This window comes from Coptis chinensis, chromosome 5 (genome assembly GCF_015680905.1).
Source record: "Coptis chinensis isolate HL-2020 chromosome 5, ASM1568090v1, whole genome shotgun sequence".
Taxonomy (NCBI): domain Eukaryota; kingdom Viridiplantae; phylum Streptophyta; class Magnoliopsida; order Ranunculales; family Ranunculaceae; genus Coptis; species Coptis chinensis.
Window position 1 is genome coordinate 51,650,888 of NC_141460.1, and position 10,218 is coordinate 51,661,105.

Below are 10,218 nucleotides of genomic sequence, written 5' to 3' on the forward strand. Positions count from 1 at the left end.
GAAAAAATAAAATGATTTGGAGAGATAATAAAATAAATATTTGATTAAATTTAATTTAACTAAAATTAATCAATATTTAAAAGATAGTTAAAAGTGGACAAGTGTTAGGAGACTTTTCACTTCTAAGCACTCGGGAGCAAAAAAATTCTTCTTATATGAGTATCAAGGAATTATATTATCGCATTACAGCTGCGATTAATTAGTGGATATCATGTGGCTAAGTTTACTTTGAGAAAAGAAACGGTGGTGAGACAATATTCCTAATGCTTTATTGGAAAGCTTTGGTGAGACAAATAATCTCTTTTCGTTCTTTTCTATCTTTCTACGATCAAGTGACTGCTTCGCCCCAAAGATGCCACCCACTTTGACTTTTTTTTTTTTTGTGTATTTAGGGGGGAGACCCTAATTGGCTCATCTAGTGGGGGGAAATCCTAATTGGCTCATCTAGTGGGAGGTAATACTAGTTAACTGGAGGTAATACTAGTTAACTCAAAAATAAATAAATAAAAAAATTGTTATGAATATAGAAGAAATGAAAGAAGAGAAAGAAAAATAGTAGAGATCGAGATGAGAGTATTATTCTCATTCAATGTATCCTTTATATAGGCTCCAAATACAACCCAAGAGTCTCAAGTTACAATTTAATTGCATAAGTATATATATTAATGGCTAGGGGCTAGGAATACGTACAAACAATTCTTCCTGATGGGCATCTAAATACAAGCACCACAGTTATCAACACTCCCCCCTTAGATGACCACCAAAACTAAAATTTGCCTTATTAAAACCTTGCTAGCTAGGAAAACCCTCTGGGAAAAACCTAAATGAAAGAAAAATTGTGCAAATCCAACGGGACCTTAGTACTTTACATTCTAAATATGGGTGTCAAAGAAGGATGGGCAATTTCTTGCACCCACCAATATTCTCTTTTCATTGATGAAAGGACCATGGTAATTAATGACCCTTTCAAAGATTCATCGCATCCATACAATGGCTTATTTAGTCCCTCAGTTGCTAGTATATCTTACAGTGCCTTCTATTCGAGATAACATCAAAGATACAAATTTTTTCCCTTTTTCAGTTGTACGCACATGAGATAATGAGCACTCCAAGATGTAGATGCGTCCTTATCTTGTCTTTGGTTGTAGGACGATTTCATCAACCTCTTGTCCCATAGAAAAAATAAAGATGTAGAGACAATGGGCAATATAATAGAAGGGTATCCAAAGATGGAGACGGGAAAAGAAATTTTTGAAAACCCAAGAAATTACACTTCAATTAGTACAAAAATTCCTCAATATATAAGGCTTCGCCCCTCCAAATTTTTTGAAGATAGTGTACTATTGCTCTTTCATATACCTTATACTTTGCCCCCCTAATAGACTTGAAGTATCGTATAAAGTGCCTAGGTATTCAATAGAACCACTCCCATCACGAGCCCTACTAGGCCTTTCAGAAATCGCTTTAGTGCCACACAACAAGCTAGGTAGTGGCAGAGCTAGGGGGGCAGGGTACGCCCTAGCGTACCTTCACTTTCCCAAAAAAAAAATACAATTCATCCTATTCACATACTATTCCACCATAACTAATTAAAGAGTTAGTCTTCAGTGCACGAGATGTATAGTGCGCAGGTAATGTGGGCCTTTGGATCAGTACTTTTGCCATGCAATACACACGCACCCCTTGGTATGAGTGGCCCAGATTTGATAGCATACCATACGACCTGTGCACTATAGATTTAGCTCTAATTAAAACCCAAGCAAATAAGAAAAGAGAAAAAGGAAACCAAACCCACCCAAAAATAGTAACTCATTAACCCCTCGCGTACTCTCTTTTAGCTCGTTGTTTTCAAGCAAATGGATCGAGGATCCACTGGTTCTAGTTTCTTGCTCACTATAGTGTAAATTCAATCCAACACTCTTATTCTTACTGGTACCTTTGGCGTTGGACTGACCACCTCTACGAAAGCTGCATCCCACCTCCTTTTTTCTTTTTTATAATACATTTATTGCTATCGTTTTATATGAATTTTGATATTTATCTTATACTTGTTTTGCGATTAGGTTTGAAATATTAGTTTAAAAATATGAGTTTTTTTTTTTTTTTTAAGTGGAAATTTTATTGATAATGATACAAGTTTTACTAATGATTAGGACAAGTATGCAACAAATTGCGCTGCAAGTCCTTTCTGAATGGCAAATTCTATCATCTTAAATACAAACTCGTTAGAGCCAGCTGTCATTATGTTATTGTCCATAACTTTTTGCAATCTCTTAAGAAGTTCAACAGACTGTTATGCCAAAAAACCAAAAGTATCGAAACTGAACGGAATGAAATAATGCTGGCTAGCCTTACAAGCATCCTCGTGTTTCTCAATCTTCCCTACCGCTGGTCTATTAGCTGCTTCTCCCACCTCAAAGACTCCCTTCTCAAGCCCTACCAACGGAGATGCTCTAGTTACATCAACACATGCATGTTTCCCTTCAGACCAACTGTAGATCAATACATCCGCAGGCCGAAGTGTCGATCTTCCCTTATTCGGATAAGTGAGAAAATTGACAGGAGCCTCCTTCTTCACTTATACCCCAACCCTCCAAAATGCATCACATAAAATGTCTCTAACATGATCATGTTGGTATTTGAAACCTGGAAAATTTCAACAATATGTTGTATGGTCCCCGAAGGCATCCAATCTACTTTTTTTGCAAACAGTGCATAAACCACCGTCAGACTACAAAGGAATCATGAGATGGTACCAGAGAATAAAACGATACTCCACTGGCGACATACGATGTCGAAGCCCCTCCATCATAATAGCAAGTAGAAAATCTTTTGCGTATCTGATTGCAAACATCCTATGACTGCCTTTTGACAAGCAAATAAATCAACCTCCCTATCGAGACCAGCAACAATCCTACCGTAGAACGCTTTTTCCAAAACATTTTATGGTTTTGAGGGGACGGTAGTATTCACAGCCAGAGAATTGAGGTCAAAATCGGGTAGGCATAGACTCAATGCACTGCTAGCAACATCAAGAATCTCATAAAAAAGAACTGGACCACAACTCCTAAGAATGTGGTTCTGAAGCTCAGAAGTCTGAAAACGGAATGCCACAAAAACAAATGTAAAGATATCAGAGGCACAATAAATACTTAAACCACCCAGACGTATTGGGAGTGTCGAAAAACGCCACTGTAAATCACCAAAGCCAGGACCATCATAAACCACAATACCCTGGAGCCATGCAAAATGCTTGTAAAATGCCGCCTGATGTCAGCTTCTCCGACATAAGCTTTGAAGAATAAAGCTACCAATATCATAAATTTATTGCACTGCCTATTTATTGCATTTTGAAGAAAATGACAGTAAACTAATAGCATATTTCCTTAATTTTACTCAATAACATTATCAAGCAACATAAACAAATAGAAGAAAAAAAACAATGGGAAAGAAAGATGCCTCTCAAGCTCCTATATTTAAACTTCTAAGCATATTTGGCAAATCTTCCACACTTTCAGATCCTTTTCCCATCCCATGCAAAACAATCCCTAAAATTTTATTAATTCAACAAAAGAAACATAACTCATTAACTATAATAAGAACTAAACAAGCCCAACATCTCAAAATTCACAAAACAAATCATACCTTGAATGTGGCTCCACATACCGAATAACACTCACCCTTCTGAAACTATGTAACGAGTCCGGATATAGAGATTGGTTCTCTATAATTGTTGCCATCTGTCCATTTATTTAACAACCCACTAAACCTCCCTTAGTATCCCCTGTTATTTTACTCGTGTTTTTTTTTCTTTTTTTCAAATAAAACTTTGTGTTAAAAAACCGATAATTCTAAAAAATTCACTTTGAAAAGGACTTAAAAAGTATTCGTCTTCTAAACCCTTATTCTCTATCTCCTAGCGCAGATGAAAAGATGGGACTGTCATTTTGTGAGTTAATATGAAATTTGTGAAGGTCAGATATGGAACGAAGAGATAAGGGTGTGGAAGACTCGAAGTCTAATGCTAATTTGTATATTTTGTGAAGAGTGATACAAGCTACAACTTGGTTAATTTTGAATTCAATATCCCTCTCTATATACACTAGCTAATGTGGACGCACTCTGGGCGTCAAATTGAAGCAATTTTAAAGAGACGTGATTGTTGAGACTGAAAAACGGATAACACTATATACTATGAATCAAAACATTGGTAAAGCAAAGTAATTAAGTAAGCTTAATAACTTTGATAAAAAATTTTGAAGAGTAATTGTGAATTTAACTCAGATTGGTTTCCAATTTTTTATTGTGAAATTTTGCAAGCATACTACAGTTCATATTAGCATGGAACTGATTTAATATACCAGAACAATAGATATACATACCCATTAAAAAAAATGTACATACAAAAAATGTAAGTTCTGATCATTATTTACAGAGGCATGACAACAAGAGGAAATAAAATAATAATAATAACTAAAAGCTAGGCTTCTATGAAATAAGCAATACATGAGTAAGCTTGTAACTGCATAACTTTAAAGGACTTGCAAAATAGATAATCAAACATATATTTTATACTTCAACCCAACAATGGTTCTAAATGACCCTCGAATTAGCATAGCAAATCATCCATCCCCATCACCAAGCTGTATATTCTTTCAGTCTTCATTACAGTCGTTGCATATTCTTTCATCTAAATGCAAGATATCAAGATTGTAAAAACTTGATTGAGAGATCGAGACACTATGTTGCAACTTGAAACCTAGTAGTTCAAATGAAATAAGTTTTGAATGAGCATCTAAGCAAACCGCATTGCACTGAAACCTAGTAGTTCAAATGAAATAAGTTTTGAATGAGCATCTAAGCAAACTGCATTGCACTAACACCACGAAAAAAATAGAAGGATAGAGGAATACAACTGTAAATTTCATTGTAAATGTGCATTTGAATTTTTTTCATGCCTTTCATTATCAACATTGTAACATGCCTTACACTAACCATAACACAATAACAACCTTAGATGAGTTCATATGTTCAGTATCCCACAATAATCAGTTTATGGGTCTAACACAAATCTCATTCCAATATAATATCGATATTAAAGTCCAGTTTAAAAGAAAAAATGGTTTCTTATGGAAAATAACAATATTTCGGGGGATTCATTGTCCTCCCCGTTCATCACTTAGCTGCACCCAATAGCATTACCAAATCTAAGCAAACACAAACAACCGATGCATTATGGTCTACTACATCCCTGAATAAGTGGTGTGTAAACTGAAATGGAACTTCCAAAGGTAATTGCATCTCTAAACTGATTAAATCCTAGCCAAACCTCCAAAGATATTGCTTGCACTTATTCCAATTACTAGAATATCTAATGCGAAAAATTTGATGAAGAGTCTTGGCTCCAAATCAATCTATAACATAATCTAAAGAGAATACATTCGAACTTGTTTTTTTTTAGTTGGACACATTTGTAAGAAAAAAAAATTTAGAGAGATGCCTATAGTTTCCACGAAGCTTACCAGTGCGACCAATTTTCATCCGAGACCTAGCAAATGAACAAAGTATGAAGAAGAAGAAGAAATGAAGACTGAGGCAGAAGAATTTTTCATTATTTTTCACTGAGTAATTACACCTCGATTACACCTCTTTATATACTGAGAGTTCTCTAATACGCTTATAACTAATTCTTATAACTAATTACATTAGTTTGTTATATCTAACTGATTCTAGAAGCCGAAATGGAGCAATACGTGGCGGTGAAGGTCTTCATACTCTAGTCTTCTATACACCCCCTCAAGCTTTGATGAGTATTCAAGAAAGCTTGATAGCAAATGAAGGTCTTCATGCTCTAGTGGAAAAACACCCCTCAAACCGAAGTGATTTCTCATCGGTTTTCGCGAAGGGGGATCGAACATTGAGTCTTTGTTGTAACATTGAATATCTAGTTGTGGACAATCCTTTTGTAAAAATATCAGCAACTTGGTCTTTTGTGCACACATATTGTAACCTAAGAACTTTGTTAGTAACTTGTTCCCGAATATAATGAAAATCAACCTCTATATGTTTTGTTCGTGCATGAAACACTGGATTCATGGACGGGGCAATAGCACTTTCAGATTATCACACCATAAAATAGGTGAATCCTGCTGGAAAAACTTTCAGTTCTTTTAGCGATATACACAACCAATAAATCTCTCGGTATTTGTGTATGCAAGAGCCCTCAGATTCAAATTTTAGTTGATGATCTTGAAACTGTTGTTTGCTTCTTAGAACTCCAAATTATAGGATTTGAACCATAAAAACACATAGACCCGGTGGTAGACCTTCTATCAAAAGGACATCCTCCCGGTCAAGATCGAAAAATGCTCGACTTGAGCATTTCCTTTCAGAACTTGATACCATATTGGATAGTACCTTTTAGATACCTAAGTATCCTCTTGGCTGCAGCAAGATGAGTACTCCTTGGCTGTTGCATAAATTGACAAACCCGATTAATCTGAAAAACGATGTCCGGTCTTGTCCAAGTAACATATTGCAGGGCCCCTACTAGAGATCTAAATTCAATAGGATCATGCAGTTCTTCTCCACTAGTTTTATCAAGCTTAGTTGAAGTAGAACAAGGAGTAGAACAGGGTTTTGCTCCATCCATCTTAGTTTTCTTCAGAATATCCAACACATACTTTGTCTGTGTTAAGAACATGCCATCCTTATCCCTTGTTACTTCCAATCCCAAGAAGAAATGTAAGTCACCTAAATCCTTCATGACGAACTTTGTGCTTAGCTGATCAATCAAAGCTTGACAATAAGATTTAGAACTCCCTGTAACCAGTATGTCATCAACATATACTAGAACAAATGTAATGTCCTGAGCCGTGGATCTTATACATAAAGAAGGATCAGCTTGAGATAAGGTAAATCCTATATCAACCAAAACATTCATCAAAGCTTCATACCATTCTCTGGGTGATTGTTTAAGTCCGTATAGAGACTTATGTAGTTCTGATTATGATGAGGTTTCAGAGGATCAATAAAGCCAGTGGTGAACCATATACACATCTTCTTTCAGAGTACCATGCAAGAAAGCATTAGTTACATCTAGTTGTTTTACCTGCCAATCCTTTTGAACTGCTAATGATAAAATCATTCTAATGGTTGCAGCTTTGGCCACTGGACTAAAAGTCTGATTGAAGTTCACGCCTTCTTCTTGATCAAATCCCTTTGCCACTAATCTTGCTTTGTATTTATCAATCGAGCCATCAATCTTTTCTTTTAATCTGAATACCCATTTATTTCTGACAAGATGTTGATGGGGAGCAGATGGAACTAACGACGAGTTCCCCCGTCCCGAATGAGAGCATTGTACTCTACTTGCATTGCTTGTCTCCACTCTGGATGTTTAACAGCTTGAGTATAGCATGTAGGAGTCAGTACTTTAGTTTCTAGATGTGAAACCAGAGCAGATGGTAAAGGATGCCTTGTAACATTCAAGTTAAAGATTTTCTTTGGTTTAGAGATTCCCGACTTTGATCTTGTATGAACTGAGGGATTAAGTAAAGTGCTTGACAGCGGATTAGTAGAAGATTGTAATTGACTATTGGGATATGATGTTTGAGTGATAGGAATTGATTCTGAGATTTGAAGACGATTATTTTCAGACACTTGAGAAGGATTGTCTTCTGATAGTAAAACAGGAATGGTATTGGCAGAGGGAATTACTGCAGTAGGAGTGGAATTAGAAATAGGAAGAGTATTGGATTGAGAATTGGTAGAATGAAGAAAATTAAAAGCTGGAACAATCATAGATGATTTTGTTGTTGAAGGAATTGATGGAATTGAAACTGGTAATAATGTTTTGAAAGGAAAATTTGTTTCATCAAAAACAACATGCCTGGATATGTATATTTTTCCTGTTTTGGAGTCTAAACATCTGTAACCTTTGTGGTCTAAACTGTAACCTAAGAACACACACTCTGTACTTCTAGGTTGGAGTTTAGAAGAAACATATGGTTTAAGCCATGGGTAACAAGCAGACCCAAAATTTTTTAGGAATGAGTAATCTGGTCTTTTATTGGTGAGTTTCTCAAAGGGTGTAACTGACAAGGTTTGAGGGATCATTCTATTTATCAAGAAAACTGAAGTTTGAAAAATATCAACCCAGTACTTTGGAGAGACATTGCTTTGAGCAATTAAAGTTCTGGCAACTTCCGTAATATGTCTATGTTTTCTCTCAGCAGTGCCATTCTGCTGAGGAGTATGAGGGCAAGAATACTGCAAATTAATTCCATGAGTAGTTAAAAAATTGCTGAATACATTACTCTTGAACTCACCACCTTCATCACATCTGAAACTTTTTATTTTTGTATCAAACTGATTTTCAACACTATTTTTAAACACTTGAAACATAGAGAAAAAAAATCAGATTTTCTATACAATGGAAAGATCCATGTATACTTTGACCAATCATCAATAAAAGAGACATAGTATAAGAATCCTGAAATCGAAGGAATAGAGGATGGCCCCCACAAATCACTATGAATCAATTGTAATGGTTTTGAAGTAGTACATGAAATAGAAGATTGAAAAGGAAGTCTGACATTCTTTCCTTGATTACATGCAGAACAAAAACTAAGACCGGTAGTTTTACCAACAACAGGTAAACTATATGTAGTCATTATTTTGGAAAAGGAAACATTATTTGGATGCCATAGTCTATGATGCGGGTTTGAGAAGCGATGGTCTTGACTCCAACAAAGGCAAATGAGACTTATCTTGGCAGTAGATTTGATGAATGATGCATGAACTTCATGAGGTATAGTCCATTCTCATGATTCCCTTGGAAAACAGTCTTCCCCAAAATATCCTTCACAAAGAATGAAGTGGGAGTGAATGTAATAGAACAGTTATTGTCTTTGATGAATTTATGAACATATAGCAAGTTTTGTGATATTTGAGGCACGTGAAGAATATTTTTCAAGTGAAAGGAGGAATTTAAAGTATGAGCATAGGAATTACCAATGTTGTTGATGTCAAGACTTTGACCATCACCCACTAAGACTTTGTCACTTCCAGTGTAAGGTGAATGTTGCGCCAAGTTATTAATATCAGCAGTCATGTGATTTGTTGCCCCTGTATCAACAACCCATTGTTCATCAGATAAATTGGCACATGTTGGAGTAGATCCTCTTTGGGCAGCCATAGCCTGAAGCTTGGATGGTGGTTGCCTTCCTTGATAGGCATGATTCATCCTATTGAAACAATCTATAGCAGCATGACCAGTTCGTCCACATATTTGACATTGAACCCTTCCTATGATGCCAGACTTTGCACCTTGTGTGACTGGAGAGTTTGAAGAAGATGCTGAACCAAAGTTCTGATAACTCTGTGAATTCTGAGAGTTCTGATATCCTCTTCCTTGATAATTATTGTATCCTCCTCGACCTCTTGAACGACCTCTTCCTCTATTCTGATATCCAGTTCCCTGATAACCATTACCTTGATAGCCATTACCTTGATATCCATTGTTCTTATAACCATTTTGAGAAATATCTTGCTGAGCAAATCTATTCACACTGAATGCTTGAGGTGAAGAAGCAACCAAATTTCTTGTTCTTTCACTTATAGTAATCTCCTCACTCAACAACAAATTGTGCAATTCATCAAATAACACTTGTTCCTTTCTAACCCTCACTGCTGTGCAAAATGCTTCATACTCAGATGGTAATCCATTATACACATAAGAAACTAAATCAAAGATCACTTATTATAACCCTGCAGCTGCCTAGACTATCCGAGGTTTCTTTGATCTTTTGTAAGAACTCTCCCATCGAATCATTACCTTTCTTGGTAGCTTGGAGTTTGTTTTTCAACCGATCTTTGGTGTGGTGATCGAGTAATTGCTGAAAACCTTCGGCTCCAACACATTCCATAACTCTCGTGAAGTAGTCATTCCAATAACATATGGAAGCACACTTTCGGATAATGTTGCATTAATCCAAATCAAAAGAGTCTGATCTTGCTTTACCCAATCAAGATAATGAGAATTAACAGTTGTTGTACCATCAACACAAATAACCTCTTGAGGACATACAAGTGAACCATCCACATAGCCAAGAAGATTATTACTTCTAAGAATCGGCAAAAACAATGATTTCCATAGAAGAAAATTATCCTTGTTGAGTTTAATAGGAACAAAATGACTAATGTTTATTGAATTCA